The following is a 15,801-nucleotide window of genomic DNA, read 5'->3' as shown; positions in this document are numbered from 1 at the left end:
TGTGCCCAGACCAGGCCAGAGCGGGAGTGAATCCCACACCAGGCAAGCACGGGAGTGAGTCCCAGGCCAGGGCAGTGCAGGAGTGAGTCCCAGAGCAGGCAGTGCGAGAGTGAGTCCCAGACCAGGCCAGTGCAGGAGTGAATCACCGGCCAGGCCAGTGCAGGAGAGGGTCCCAGACCAGGCCATTGCGAGAGTGAGTCCCAGACCAGGCTTGTGTAGGAGTGTGTCCCAGACCAGGTCAGTGCAGGAGTGAGTCCCAGACCCGGCCTGTGCGAGAGTGTGCCCAGACCAGGCCAGTGCCGGAGTGTGTCCCAGACCACGCCAGTGCAGGAGTAAGTCCCAGACCAGTCCAGTGCGGGAGAGTATCCCTGACCAGGCCAGTGCCGGAGTGAGTCTCAGACCATGCCAGTGTGGAATGGAAAACCAAGAACAGGTCAGTGCAGGGTTGTGTCCCAGACCAGGCCAGTGCGGGAGTGTGACCCAGACCAGCCCAGTGTGGGAGTGAGTCCCAGAGCCAGGCCAGTGCAGAAGTGAAACACAGGCCAGGCCTGTGCCAGAGTGTGTCCCAGACCATGCCAGTGCGGGTGTGTAGCCCTGACCAGGCCAGTGCAGGAGTGAGTCCCAGACCAGGCCAGTGCGGAAGTGAGTCCCAGACCAGGCCAATATGGGAATGTGCCCCAGACCAGGCCAGTGCCGAGGTGAGCCCAGACCAGGCCAGAGCGGGAGTGAGTTGCGGGGACAAGCCAGTGCGGGCGTGAGTCCCAGACCAGGCCAGTGAGGGAGTGTCTCCCAGACCAGGCCACTGCGGAAGTGAGTCCCAGACCAGGCCAATGTGGGAATGTTCTCCAGACCAGGCCAGTGCAGGGGTGTGCCCAGACCAGGCCAGAGCGGGAGTGAGTCCCAGACCCGGCCTGTGCGAGAGTGTGTCCCAGACCAGGCCAGTGCGGGAGTGTGTCCCAGACCAGGCCAGTGCAGGAGTGAGTCCCAGCCCAGGCCAGTGTGGAAGTGAGTCCCAGACCACGCCAATATGGGAATGTGCCCCAGACCAGGCCAGTGCAGGAGTGTGCTCAGACCAGGCCAGAGTGGGAGTGAGTCCCACACCAGGCAAGCACGGGAGTGAGTCCCAGGCCAATGCATTGTAGGAGTAAGTCCCAGACCAGGCCTGTGCAGGTGTGTGCCCAGACCAGGCCAGAGCGGGAGTGAATCCCACACCAGGCAAGCACGGGTGTGAGTCCCAGACCAGGCCTGTGCGGGAGTGAGTCCCAGACCAGGCCTGTGCGGGAGTGAGTCCCAGACCAGGCCAGTGTGGAAGTGAGTCCCAGACCAGGCCAATGTGGGAATGTGCCCCAGACCAGGCCAGTGCAGGGGTGTGCTCAGACCAGGCCAGAGTGGGAGTGAGTCCCACACCAGGCAAGCACGGGAGTGAGTCCCAGGCCAATGCAGTGCAGGAGTAAGTTCCAGACCAGGCCTGTGCAGGGGTGTGCACAGACCAGGACAGAGCGGGAGTGAATCCCACACCAGGCAAGCACGGGAGTGAGTCCCAGGCCAGGGCAGTGCAGGAGTGAGTCCCAGAGCAGGCCAGTGCGAGAGTGAGTCCCAGACCAGGCCAATGCAGGAGTGAATCACCGGCCAGGCCAGTGCAGGAGAGGGTCCCAGACCAGGCCAGTGCGAGTGTGAGTCCCAGACCAGGGTTGTGTGAGAGTGGGTCCCAGACCAGGTCAGTGCAGGAGTGAGTCCCAGACCCGGCCTGTGCGAGAGTGTGCCCAGACCAGGCCAGTGCGGGAGTGTGTCCCAGACCAGGCCAGTGCAGGAGTAAGTCCCAGACAGTTCAATGCGAGAGAGTATCCCTAACCAGGCCAGTGCCGGAGTGAGTCTCAGACCATGCCAGTGTGGAATTGAAAACGCAGAACAGGTCAGTGAGGGAGTGTCTCCCAGACCAGGTCACTGCGGAAGCGAGTCCCAGACCAGGCCAATGTGGGAATGTTCCCCAGACCAGGCCAGTGCAGGGGTGTGCCCAGACCAGGCCAGAGCGGGAGTGAGTCCCAGACCCGGCCTGTGCGAGACTGTGTCCCAGACCAGGCCAGTGCGGGAATGTGTCCCAGGTCAGGCCAGTGCAGCAGTGAGTCCTAGCCGAGGCCAGTGCAGGAGTGAGTCCCAGACCCGGCCTGTTCGAGAGTGTGTCCCAGACCAGGCCAGTGCGGGAGTGTGTCCCAGACCAGGCCAGTGCAGGAGTGAGTCCCAGCCCAGGCCAGTGCGGAAGTGATTCCCAGACCAGGCCAATGTGGGAATGTGCCCCAGACCAGGTCAGTGCAGGGGTGTGCCCAGACCAGGCCAGAGTGGGAGTGAGTCCCACACCAGGCAAGCACGGGAGTGAGTCCCAGGCCAATGCAGTGTAGGAGTAAGTCCCAGACTAGGCCTGTGCAGGGGTGTGCCCAGACCAGGCCAGAGCGGGAGTGAATCCCACACCAGGCAAGCACGGGAGTGAGTCCCAGACCAGGCCATTGCAGGAGTGAGTCCCAGACCAGGCCTGTGCGGGAGTGAGTCCCAGACCAGGCCAGTGTGGAAGTGAGTCCCAGACCAGGCCAATGTGGGAATGTGCCCCAGACCAGGCCAGTGCAGGGGTGTGCCCAGACCAGGCCAGAGTAGGAGTGAGTCCCACACAGGCCAAGCACGGGAGTGAGTCCCAGGCCACGGCAGTGCAGGAGTGAGTCCCAGAGCTGGCCAGTGCGAGAGTGAGTCCCAGACCAGGCCAGTGCAGGAGTGAATCACCGGCCAGGCCAGTGCAGGAGAGGTTCCAGACCAGGCCAGTGCGAGAGTGAGTCCCAGACCAGGCTAGTGTGGGAGTGTGTCCCAGACCAGGTCAGTGCAAGAGTGAGTCCGAGACCCGGCCTGTGCGAGAGTGTGCCCAGACCAGGCCAGTGCCGGAGTGAGTCTCAGACCATGCCAGTGTGGAATTGAAAACCCAGACCAGGTCAATGCGGGATTGTGACCCAGACCAGCCCAGTGCGGGAGTGAGTCCCAGAGCCAGGCCAGCGCAGAAGTGAAACACAGGCCAGGCCTGTGCCAGAGTGTGTCCCAGACAAGGCCAGTGCAGGAGTGAGTCCCAGCCCAGGCCAGTGCGGAAGTGAGTCCCAGACCAGGCCAATGTGGGAATGTGCCCCAGACCAGGCCAGTGCAGGGGTGTGCCCAGACCAGGCCAGAGTGGGAGTGAGTCCCACACCAGGCAAGCACGGGAGTGAGTCCCAGGCCAATGCAGTGTAGGAGTAAGTCCCAGACCAGGCCTGTGCAGGGGTGTGCCCAGACCAGGCCAGAGCGGGAGTGAATCCCACGCCAGGCAAGCACGGGAGTGAGTCCCAGACCAGGCCATTGCAGGAGTGAGTCCCAGACCAGGCCTGTGCGGGAGTGAGTCCCAGACCAGGCCAGTGTGGAAGTGAGTCCCAGACCAGGCCAATGTGGGAATGTGCCCCAGACCAGGCCAGTGCAGGGGTGTGCCCAGACCAGGCCAGAGTGGGAGTGAGTCCCACACAGGCCAAGCACGGGAGTGAGTCCCAGGCCAGGGCAGTGCAGGAGTGAGTCCCAGAGCTGGCCAGTGCGAGAGTGAGTCCCAGACCAGGCCAGTGCAGGAGGGAATCACCGGCCAGGCCAGTGCAGAAGAGGGTCCCAGACCAGGCCAGTGCAGGAGTGAGTCCCAGACCCGGCCTGTGCGAGAGTGTGCCCAGACCAGGCCAGTGCGGGAGTGTGTCCCAGACCAGGCCAATGCAGGAGTAAGTCCCAGACAGTTCAATGCGGGAGAGTATCCCTGACCAGGCCAGTGCCGGAGTGAGTCTCAGACCATGCCAGTGTGGAATTGAAAACCCAGAACAGGTCAGTGAGGGAGTGTGTCCCAGACCAGGTCACTGCGGAAGCGAGTCCCAGACCAGGCCAATGTGGGAATGTTCCCCAGACCAGGCCAGTGCAGGGGTGTGCCCAGACCAGGCCAGAGCGGGAGTGAGTCCCAGACCCGGCCTGTGCGAGACTGTGTCCCAGACCAGGCCAGTGCGGGAGTGTGTCCCAGGTCAGGCCAGTGCAGGAGTGAGTCCCAGCCCAGGCCAGTGCGGAAGTGAGTCCCAGACCAGGCCAATGTGGGAATGTGCCCCAGACATGGCCAGTGCAGGGGTCTGCTCAGACCAGGCCAGAGTGGGAGTGAGTCCCTCACCAGGCAAGCACGGGAATGAGTCCCAGGCCAATGCAGTATAGGAGTAAGTCCCAGACCAGGCCTGTGTAGGTGTGTGCCCAGACCAGGCCAGAGCGGGAGTGAATGCCACGCCAGGCAAGCACGGGAGTGAGTCCCAGACCAGGCCATTGCAGGAGTGAGTCCCAGACCAGGCCAGTGTGGAAGTGAGTCCCAGACCAGGCCAATGTGGGAATGTGCCCCAGACCAGGCATGTGCAGGGGTGTGCCCAGACCAGGCCAGAGCGGGAGTGAATCCCACACCAGGCAAGCACGGGAGTGAGTCCCAGGCCAGGGCAGTGCAGGAGTGAGTCCCAGAGCAGGCAGTGCGAGAGTGAGTCCCAGACCAGGCCAGTGCAGGAGTGAATCACCGGCCAGGCCAGTGCAGGAGAGGGTCCCAGACCAGGCCATTGCGAGAGTGAGTCCCAGACCAGGCTTGTGTAGGAGTGTGTCCCAGACCAGGTCAGTGCAGGAGTGAGTCCCAGACGCGGCCTGTGCGAGAGTGTGCCCAGACCAGGCCAGTGCCGGAGTGTGTCCCAGACCACGCCAGTGCAGGAGTAAGTCCCAGACCAGTCCAGTGCGGGAGAGTATCCCTGACCAGGCCAGTGCCGGAGTGAGTCTCAGACCATGCCAGTGTGGAATGGAAAACCAAGAACAGGTCAGTGCAGGGTTGTGTCCCAGACCAGGCCAGTGCGGGAGTGTGACCCAGACCAGCCCAGTGTGGGAGTGAGTCCCAGAGCCAGGCCAGTGCAGAAGTGAAACACAGGCCAGGCCTGTGCCAGAGTGTGTCCCAGACCATGCCAGTGCGGGTGTGTAGCCCTGACCAGGCCAGTGCAGGAGTGAGTCCCAGACCAGGCCAGTGCGGAAGTGAGTCCCAGACCAGGCCAATATGGGAATGTGCCCCAGACCAGGCCAGTGCCGAGGTGAGCCCAGACCAGGCCAGAGCGGGAGTGAGTTGCGGGGACAAGCCAGTGCGGGCGTGAGTCCCAGACCAGGCCAGTGAGGGAGTGTCTCCCAGACCAGGCCACTGCGGAAGTGAGTCCCAGACCAGGCCAATGTGGGAATGTTCTCCAGACCAGGCCAGTGCAGGGGTGTGCCCAGACCAGGCCAGAGCGGGAGTGAGTCCCAGACCCGGCCTGTGCGAGAGTGTGTCCCAGACCAGGCCAGTGCGGGAGTGTGTCCCAGACCAGGCCAGTGCAGGAGTGAGTCCCAGCCCAGGCCAGTGTGGAAGTGAGTCCCAGACCACGCCAATATGGGAATGTGCCCCAGACCAGGCCAGTGCAGGAGTGTGCTCAGACCAGGCCAGAGTGGGAGTGAGTCCCTCACCAGGCAAGCACGGGAATGAGTCCCAGGCCAATGCAGTATAGGAGTAAGTCCCAGACCAGGCCTGTGTAGGTGTGTGCCCAGACCAGGCCAGAGCGGGAGTGAATGCCACGCCAGGCAAGCACGGGAGTGAGTCCCAGACCAGGCCATTGCAGGAGTGAGTCCCAGACCAGGCCAGTGTGGAAGTGAGTCCCAGACCAGGCCAATGTGGGAATGTGCCCCAGACCAGGCATGTGCAGGGGTGTGCCCAGACCAGGCCAGAGCGGGAGTGAATCCCACACCAGGCAAGCACGGGAGTGAGTCCCAGGCCACGGCAGTGCAGGAGTGAGTCCCAGAGCAGGCCAGTGCGAGAGTGAGTCCCAGACCAGGCCAATGCAGGAGTGAATCACCGGCCAGGCCAGTGCAGGAGAGGGTCCCAGATCAGGCCAGTGCGAGTGTGAGTCCCAGACCAGGGTTGTGTGAGAGTGGGTCCCAGACCAGGTCAGTGCAGGAGTGAGTCCCAGACCCGGCCTGTGCGAGAGTGTGCCCAGACCAGGCCAGTGCGGGAGTGTGTCCCAGACCAGGCCAGTGCAGGAGTAAGTCCCAGACAGTTCAATGCGAGAGAGTATCCCTAACCAGGCCAGTGCCGGAGTGAGTCTCAGACCATGCCAGTGTGGAATTGAAAACGCAGAACAGGTCAGTGAGGGAGTGTCTCCCAGACCAGGTCACTGCGGAAGCGAGTCCCAGACCAGGCCAATGTGGGAATGTTCCCCAGACCAGGCCAGTGCAGGGGTGTGCCCAGACCAGGCCAGAGCGGGAGTGAGTCCCAGACCCGGCCTGTGCGAGACTGTGTCCCAGACCAGGCCAGTGCGGGAATGTGTCCCAGGTCAGGCCAGTGCAGCAGTGAGTCCTAGCCGAGGCCAGTGCAGGAGTGAGTCCCAGACCCGGCCTGTTCGAGAGTGTGTCCCAGACCAGGCCAGTGCGGGAGTGTGTCCCAGACCAGGCCAGTGCAGGAGTGAGTCCTAGCCCAGGCCAGTGCGGAAGTGATTCCCAGACCAGGCCAATGTGGGAATGTGCCCCAGACCAGGTCAGTGCAGGGGTGTGCCCAGACCAGGCCAGAGTGGGAGTGAGTCCCACACCAGGCAAGCACGGGAGTGAGTCCCAGGCCAATGCAGTGTAGGAGTAAGTCCCAGACTAGGCCTGTGCAGGGGTGTGCCCAGACCAGGCCAGAGCGGGAGTGAATCCCACACCAGGCAAGCACGGGAGTGAGTCCCAGACCAGGCCATTGCAGGAGTGAGTCCCAGACCAGGCCTGTGCGGGAGTGAGTCCCAGACCAGGCCAGTGTGGAAGTGAGTCCCAGACCAGGCCAATGTGGGAATGTGCCCCAGACCAGGCCAGTGCAGGGGTGTGCCCAGACCAGGCCAGAGTAGGAGTGAGTCCCACACAGGCCAAGCACGGGAGTGAGTCCCAGGCCACGGCAGTGCAGGAGTGAGTCCCAGAGCTGGCCAGTGCGAGAGTGAGTCCCAGACCAGGCCAGTGCAGGAGTGAATCACCGGCCAGGCCAGTGCAGGAGAGGTTCCAGACCAGGCCAGTGCGAGAGTGAGTCCCAGACCAGGCTAGTGTGGGAGTGTGTCCCAGACCAGGTCAGTGCAAGAGTGAGTCCGAGACCCGGCCTGTGCGAGAGTGTGCCCAGACCAGGCCAGTGCCGGAGTGAGTCTCAGACCATGCCAGTGTGGAATTGAAAACCCAGACCAGGTCAATGCGGGATTGTGACCCAGACCAGCCCAGTGCGGGAGTGAGTCCCAGAGCCAGGCCAGCGCAGAAGTGAAACACAGGCCAGGCCTGTGCCAGAGTGTGTCCCAGACAAGGCCAGTGCAGGAGTGAGTCCCAGCCCAGGCCAGTGCGGAAGTGAGTCCCAGACCAGGCCAATGTGGGAATGTGCCCCAGACCAGGCCAGTGCAGGGGTGTGCCCAGACCAGGCCAGAGTGGGAGTGAGTCCCACACCAGGCAAGCACGGGAGTGAGTCCCAGGCCAATGCAGTGTAGGAGTAAGTCCCAGACCAGGCCTGTGCAGGGGTGTGCCCAGACCAGGCCAGAGCGGGAGTGAATCCCACGCCAGGCAAGCACGGGAGTGAGTCCCAGACCAGGCCATTGCAAGAGTGAGTCCCAGACCAGGCCAGTGTGGAAGTGAGTCCCAGACCAGGCCAATGTGGGAATGTGCCCCAGACCAGGCCAGTGCAGGGGTGTGCCCAGACCAGGCCAGAGTGGGAGTGAGTCCCACACAGGCCAAGCACGGGAGTGAGTCCCAGGCCAGGGCAGTGCAGGAGTGAGTCCCAGAGCTGGCCAGTGCGAGAGTGAGTCCCAGACCAGGCCAGTGCAGGAGGGAATCACCGGCCAGGCCAGTGCAGAAGAGGGTCCCAGACCAGGCCAGTGCAGGAGTGAGTCCCAGACCCGGCCTGTGCGAGAGTGTGCCCAGACCAGGCCAGTGCGGGAGTGGGTCCCAGACCAGGCCAATGCAGGAGTAAGTCCCAGACAGTTCAATGCGGGAGAGTATCCCTGACCAGGCCAGTGCCGGAGTGAGTCTCAGACCATGCCAGTGTGGAATTGAAAACCCAGAACAGGTCAGTGAGGGAGTGTGTCCCAGACCAGGTCACTGCGGAAGCGAGTCCCAGACCAGGCCAATGTGGGAATGTTCCCCAGACCAGGCCAGTGCAGGGGTGTGCCCAGACCAGGCCAGAGCGGGAGTGAGTCCCAGACCCGGCCTGTGCGAGACTGTGTCCCAGACCAGGCCAGTGCGGGAGTGTGTCCCAGGTCAGGCCAGTGCAGGAGTGAGTCCCAGCCCAGGCCAGTGCGGAAGTGAGTCCCAGACCAGGCCAATGTGGGAATGTGCCCCAGACATGGCCAGTGCAGGGGTCTGCTCAGACCAGGCCAGAGTGGGAGTGAGTCCCTCACCAGGCAAGCACGGGAATGAGTCCCAGGCCAATGCAGTATAGGAGTAAGTCCCAGACCAGGCCTGTGTAGGTGTGTGCCCAGACCAGGCCAGAGCGGGAGTGAATGCCACGCCAGGCAAGCACGGGAGTGAGTCCCAGACCAGGCCATTGCAGGAGTGAGTCCCAGACCAGGCCAGTGTGGAAGTGAGTCCCAGACCAGGCCAATGTGGGAATGTGCCCCAGACCAGGCATGTGCAGGGGTGTGCCCAGACCAGGCCAGAGCGGGAGTGAATCCCACACCAGGCAAGCACGGGAGTGAGTCCCAGGCCAGGGCAGTGCAGGAGTGAGTCCCAGAGCAGGCAGTGCGAGAGTGAGTCCCAGACCAGGCCAGTGCAGGAGTGAATCACCGGCCAGGCCAGTGCAGGAGAGGGTCCCAGACCAGGCCATTGCGAGAGTGAGTCCCAGACCAGGCTTGTGTAGGAGTGTGTCCCAGACCAGGTCAGTGCAGGAGTGAGTCCCAGACCCGGCCTGTGCGAGAGTGTGCCCAGACCAGGCCAGTGCCGGAGTGTGTCCCAGACCACGCCAGTGCAGGAGTAAGTCCCAGACCAGTCCAGTGCGGGAGAGTATCCCTGACCAGGCCAGTGCCGGAGTGAGTCTCAGACCATGCCAGTGTGGAATGGAAAACCAAGAACAGGTCAGTGCAGGGTTGTGTCCCAGACCAGGCCAGTGCGGGAGTGTGACCCAGACCAGCCCAGTGTGGGAGTGAGTCCCAGAGCCAGGCCAGTGCAGAAGTGAAACACAGGCCAGGCCTGTGCCAGAGTGTGTCCCAGACCATGCCAGTGCGGGTGTGTAGCCCTGACCAGGCCAGTGCAGGAGTGAGTCCCAGACCAGGCCAGTGCGGAAGTGAGTCCCAGACCAGGCCAATATGGGAATGTGCCCCAGACCAGGCCAGTGCCGAGGTGAGCCCAGACCAGGCCAGAGCGGGAGTGAGTTGCGGGGACAAGCCAGTGCGGGCGTGAGTCCCAGACCAGGCCAGTGAGGGAGTGTCTCCCAGACCAGGCCACTGCGGAAGTGAGTCCCAGACCAGGCCAATGTGGGAATGTTCTCCAGACCAGGCCAGTGCAGGGGTGTGCCCAGACCAGGCCAGAGCGGGAGTGAGTCCCAGACCCGGCCTGTGCGAGAGTGTGTCCCAGACCAGGCCAGTGCGGGAGTGTGTCCCAGACCAGGCCAGTGCAGGAGTGAGTCCCAGCCCAGGCCAGTGTGGAAGTGAGTCCCAGACCACGCCAATATGGGAATGTGCCCCAGACCAGGCCAGTGCAGGAGTGTGCTCAGACCAGGCCAGAGTGGGAGTGAGTCCCACACCAGGCAAGCACGGGAGTGAGTCCCAGGCCAATGCATTGTAGGAGTAAGTCCCAGACCAGGCCTGTGCAGGTGTGTGCCCAGACCAGGCCAGAGCGGGAGTGAATCCCACACCAGGCAAGCACGGGTGTGAGTCCCAGACCAGGCCTGTGCGGGAGTGAGTCCCAGACCAGGCCTGTGCGGGAGTGAGTCCCAGACCAGGCCAGTGTGGAAGTGAGTCCCAGACCAGGCCAATGTGGGAATGTGCCCCAGACCAGGCCAGTGCAGGGGTGTGCTCAGACCAGGCCAGAGTGGGAGTGAGTCCCACACCAGGCAAGCACGGGAGTGAGTCCCAGGCCAATGCAGTGCAGGAGTAAGTTCCAGACCAGGCCTGTGCAGGGGTGTGCACAGACCAGGACAGAGCGGGAGTGAATCCCACACCAGGCAAGCACGGGAGTGAGTCCCAGGCCAGGGCAGTGCAGGAGTGAGTCCCAGAGCAGGCCAGTGCGAGAGTGAGTCCCAGACCAGGCCAATGCAGGAGTGAATCACCGGCCAGGCCAGTGCAGGAGAGGGTCCCAGACCAGGCCAGTGCGAGTGTGAGTCCCAGACCAGGGTTGTGTGAGAGTGGGTCCCAGACCCGGCCTGTGCGAGAGTGTGCCCAGACCAGGCCAGTGCGGGAGTGTGTCCCAGACCACCGCAGTGCAGGAGTAAGTCCCAGACCAGTCCAGTGCGGGAGAGTATCCCTAACCAGGCCAGTGCCGGAGTGAGTCTCAGACCATGCCAGTGTGGAATTGAAAACCCAGAACAGGTCAGTGCAGGGTTGTGTCCCAGACCAGGCCAGTGCGGGAGTGTGACCCAGACCAGCCCAGTGCGGGAGTGAGTCCCAGAGCCAGGCCAGTGCAGAAGTGAAACACAGGCCAGGCCTGTGCCAGAGTGTGTCCCAGACCTGGCCAGTGCGTGAGTGTATTCCTGAGCAGGCCAGTGCAGGAGTGAGTCCCACACCAAGCAAGAACGGAAGCAATTCCCAGGCCATGGGAGTGCAGGAGTGAGTCCCAGACCAGGCCAGTGCGGTGGTGATTCCCAGACCAGGCCACTGCGGGAGTGAGTCCAAGACCAGGCCAGGGCGGGAGTCTGTCCCAGACCAGACCAGTGCAGGAGTGAGTCCCAGAACAGGCCACTGCGGTCGTGTGTCCCAGACCAGGCCAATGCGGGGGTGTGTCCCAGAGCAGGCCAACGCGGGAGTGTGCCCAGACCAGCCCAGTGCGGGAGTGAGTCTCAGACCAGGCCAGTGCGGGAGTGAGTCCCAGGCCAGGGCAGTGCAGGAGTGAGTCCCAGACCAGGCCAGTGCAGGGGTGTGCCCAGACCAGGCCAGAGCGTGAGTGAGTCGCACAACAGGCAAGCACAAGAGTGAGTCCCAGGCCAGGCCAGTGGTGGAGAGAGTCCCAGGCCAGGCCAGTGTGGGAGTGAGTCCCAGACTAGGCCAGTGCAGGGGTGAATTCCAGACCAGGCCATTGCCGAAGTGAGTCCCAGAACCGGCCGGTGCGGGTGTGAGTCCCAAACCAGTTCAGTGTGGGAGTGTATCCGAGACCAGGCCAGTGCAGGAGTGAGTCCCAGACCCGGCCTGTGCGAGAGTGTGTCCCAGACCAGGCCAGTGCGGGATTGTGTCCCAGACCAGGCCAGTGCAGGAGTGAGTCCCAGCCCAGGCCAGTGCGGAAGTGATTCCCAGACCAGGCCAATGTGGGAATGTGCCTCAGACCAGGCCAGTGCAGGGGTGTGCCCAGACCAGCCCAGAGTGGGAGTGAGTCCCACACCAGGCAAGCACGGGAGTGAGTCCCAGGCCAATGCAGTGTAGGAGTAAGTCCCAGACCAGGCCTGTGCAGGGGTGTGCCCAGACCAGGCCAGAGCGGGAGTGAATCCCACACCAGGCAAGCACGGGATTGAGTCCCAGACCAGGCCATTGCAGGAGTGAGTCCCAGATCAGGCCTGTGCGGGAGTGAGTCCCAGACCAGGCCAGTGTGGAAGTGAGTCCCACACCAGGCCAATGTGGGAATGTGCCCCAGACCAGGCCAGTGCAGGGGTGTGCCCAGACCAGGCCAGAGTGGGAGTGAGTCCCACACAGGCCAAGCACGGGAGTGAGTCCCAGGCCAGGGCAGTGCAGGAGTGAATCCCAGAGCTGGCCAGTGCGAGAGTGAGTCCCAGACCAGGCCAGTGCAGGAGGGAATCACCGGCCAGGCCAGTGCAGGAGAGGGTCCCAGACCAGGCCAGTGCGAGAGTGAGTCCCTGAACAGGCTCTTGTGGGAGTGTGTCCCAGGCCAGGTCAGTGCAGGAGTGAGTCCCAGACCCGGCCTGTGCGAGAGTGTGCCCAGACCAGGCCAGTGCGGGAGTGTGTCCCAGACCAGGCCAGTGCAGGAGTAAGTCCCAGACCAGTCCAGTGCGGGAGAGTATCCCTGACCAGGCCAGAGCCGGAGTGAGTCTCAGACCATGCCAGTGTGGAATTGAAAACCCAGAACAGGTTAGTGCGGGAGTGTGACCCAGACCAGCCCAGTGCGGGAGTGAGTCCCAGAGCCAGGCCAGTGCAGAAGTGAAACACAGGCCAGGCCTGTGCCAGAGTGTGTCCCAGACCTGGCCAGTGCGTGAGTGTATTTCTGAGCAGGCCAGTGCAGGAGTGAGTCCCACACCAAGCAAGCACGGAAGCAATTCCCAGGCCAGGGGAGTGCAGGAGTGAGTCCCAGACCAGGCCAGTGCGGTGGTGATTCCCAGACCAGGCCACTGCGGGAGTGAGTCCAAGACCAGGCCAGGGCGGGAGTCTGTCCCAGACCAGGCCAGTGCAGGAGTGAGTCCCAGAACAGGCCACTGCGGTCGTGTGTCCCAGACCAGGCCAATGCGGGGGTGAGTCCCAGAGCAGGCCAACGCGGGAGTGTGTCCCAGACCAGCCCAGTGCGGGAGTGAGTCTCAGACCAGGCCAGTGCGGGAGTGAGTCCCAGGCCAGGGCAGTGCTGGAGTGAGTCCCAGACTAGGCCAGTGCAGGGGTGAATCCCAGACCAGGCCATTGCCGAAGTGAGTCCCAGAACAGGCCGGTGCGTGTGTGAGTCCCAAACCAGTTCAGTGTGGGAGTGTATCCGAGACCATGCCAATGCGGGAGAGTGTCCCTGACCAGGCCAGTGCAGGAGTGAGTCCCAGACCAGGCCAGTGCAGGAGTGTGTCCCAGACCAGGCCAGTGCAGGAGTGAGTCCCAGCCCAGGCCAGTGCGGAAGTGATTCCCAGACCAGGCCAATGTGGGAATGTGCCCCAGACCAGGCCACTGCAGGAGCGAGTCCAAGACCAGACCAGGGTGGGAGTCTGTCCCAGACCAGGCCAGTGCAGGAGTGAGTCCCAGAACAGGCCACTGCGGGCGTATGTCCCAGACCAGGCCAATGCTGGGGTGAGTCCCAGAGCAGGCCAATGCGGGAGTGTGTCCCAGACCAGCCCAGTGCGGGAGTGAGTCTCAGACCAGGCCGGTGCGTGAGTGAGTCCCAGACCAGGCCAGTGCAGGAGTGAATCATAGGCCAGGCCAGCACGGTAGAGGGACCCAGACCAGGCCAATGCGGGAGTGAGTCCCAGGCCAGGCTAGTGTGGGAATGTGTCCCAGATCAGGCCAGTGCAGGAGTGACTCCCAGACCCAGCCTGTGCGAGAGTGTGTCCCAGACCAGGCCAGTGCGGGTGTGTATCCCTGACCAGGCCAGTGCCGGAGTGAGTCCCAGACCAGTCCAGTGTGGAATTGAAAACCCAGACCAGGTCAGTGCAGGGGTGTGTCCCAGACCAGGCCACTGAGCAAGTGTGTTCCAAACTAGGCCAGTGCAGGTGTGAGTCCCAGGCCAGGCCAGTGCAGGAGAGAGTCCCAGACCAGGCCAGTGCAGGATAGAGTCCCAGACCTGGCCTGTGCAAGAGTGTGTCCCAGACCAGGCCAGTGCAGGAGTGAGTCCCAGATCAGGCTTGTGTCAGAGTGTGTCCCAGACCAGGCTAGTGCAGGAGTGAGTCCCAGACCAGGCCAGTGTGGAATTGAAAACCCAGACCAGGTCAGTGCAGGGGTGTGTTCCAGATCAGGCCAGTGCGGGAGTGTGTCCCAGACCAGGCCAGTGCAGGAGTGAGTCCCAGGCCAGGCCAGGGCAGGAGAGAGTCCCAGACCCGGCCAGTGCGGGAGTGAGTCCCAGACCAGGCCAAGTGCGAGTGTGTGTCCCAGACGAGACCAATGCAGTAGTGTGTCCCAGACCAGGCCTGTGCGAGAGTGCAGAGGGATCTGTGTATCCTTGTGCATATCATAGAAAACCCTCTCCACTGTGTAGAGTGTGGGTTCTGTACTGACATTGAATCTGTGTCTGAGCTGACCCTGGGTGCGGTTATGTGTGATGCGTTCACAGTGAAACCGGGTCTGAGCTGACCCGCGGAGCAGTATGGTGTCTGTATTCATAGTGAATCTGAGTCTGAGCTATCCCTGGGTGGTGTTTGGAGGCTGTGTTCACAGTGAATCTGGATCTGAGCCTACACTGGTTGGAATATGGGGGCTGTATTGACATTGAATCTGCATCTGAGCTGACAGTGGGTGTGATTATGGGCAATGCATTCACAGTGACTCTCAAACTGAGCTGACCCTGGGTGAGGTTTGGGGGCAGCATTAACAGTAAATCTGGATATGAGCTGAACCTGGGTGGGGTATAGCATCTGTATTTGCAGTGAATCTGGGTCTGAGCTGATCCTGGGTGCGGGACGTGGGCTGTATTTGCAGGGAAACTGGGTCTGAGCTGACCCTGAGTGGGTATGGGGATTGGTTTCACAGTAAATCTGTGCCTGAGCTAACCATTGGTGTATGATGACTGTATTCACAGGGAATCTGGGTCTGAGCTGACCCTGGGTGGGGGGTGGTGTCTCTCTTCACAGTGAATCTGGGGGTGAGCTGACCCTTGTTGGGGTATGGGGACTGCATTCACAGTGAATCTGGGTCTGAACTTACACAGGGTGGGTATGGGGTTTGTATTCACAGTGAATCTGGATCTGAGCTGACCTTGTGTGATGTATGGGGGCTGTATTCACAGCGAATCTGAGTCAGAGCTGAACGCTTGGGAGGGTAGGGGGATGCATTTGCAGTGAATTGGGGTCTGGGCAGACCCTGCAAAGAGTATAGAGGCTGTATTCACATGGACCAGGATATGAGCAAACACTGGCTGTGGCATGGAGGATTTGTTCTCACTGAATGGTGTCTGAGCTGATCCTGGGTGTGCTATGGGGGATGTATTCACAGTGATTCTGTGTCTGAGATTACTGTCATTGGGGTATGGAGGATGTATTTACAGGAAACCTGCAACTTAGCAGGCCCTCAGTTGGTATGCAGACTGTATTCAAATCTGGGACTGACCAAACTCTAGTGGGGTATATGGGCTGTATTCACATTGAATCTGGGGCTGAGCTGATCCTTGGTGGGATATGGGGACGGTATTCAGAGTAAATTTTGATCTAAGCTGACCCTGGTTGGGGTGTGGTGTCTGTCTTCACAATAAATCTGGGTCTGAGCTGACCCTCGTTGGGGTATGGGGACTGTATTTACAGTGAATCTGGCTCTAAGCTTACCCAGGGTGGATTTGAGGGCAGTATTCACAGTCAATCTGGGTGTGAGCTGACCCTGGCTGTGGTATGGGCGATGTATTCACAGTGAATCTGGATCTGAGCTGACCTTGTGTGACGTATGCAGGCTGTAAAAACAGTGAATCAGAGTCTGAGCTGACCCTGGGTACGGTTATGGGTGATGTATTTGCCGTGAATCTAGGTCTGAGCTGACGCTGAGTAAGATATGGGGACAGCATTAACAGTGAATCTGGGTCTTAGCTGAACCTGGGTGCACGAGGGGTGTTGTATTCACAGTGAATCTGGGTCTGAGCTGACCCTGGGTGAAGAATGTGGGCTGTATTTGCCAGGAAACTGGGTCTGAGCTGACACTGAGTGGGCATGGGGGTTGGTTTCACAGTGAATCTGTGTCTGAGCTAACTGTCGGT

Source organism: Chiloscyllium punctatum, chromosome 49 (genome assembly GCF_047496795.1).
Source record: "Chiloscyllium punctatum isolate Juve2018m chromosome 49, sChiPun1.3, whole genome shotgun sequence".
NCBI lineage: Eukaryota > Metazoa > Chordata > Chondrichthyes > Orectolobiformes > Hemiscylliidae > Chiloscyllium > Chiloscyllium punctatum.
The sequence above is the reverse complement of the archived record's forward strand: the minus strand, read 5'-3'. Positions refer to the sequence as shown.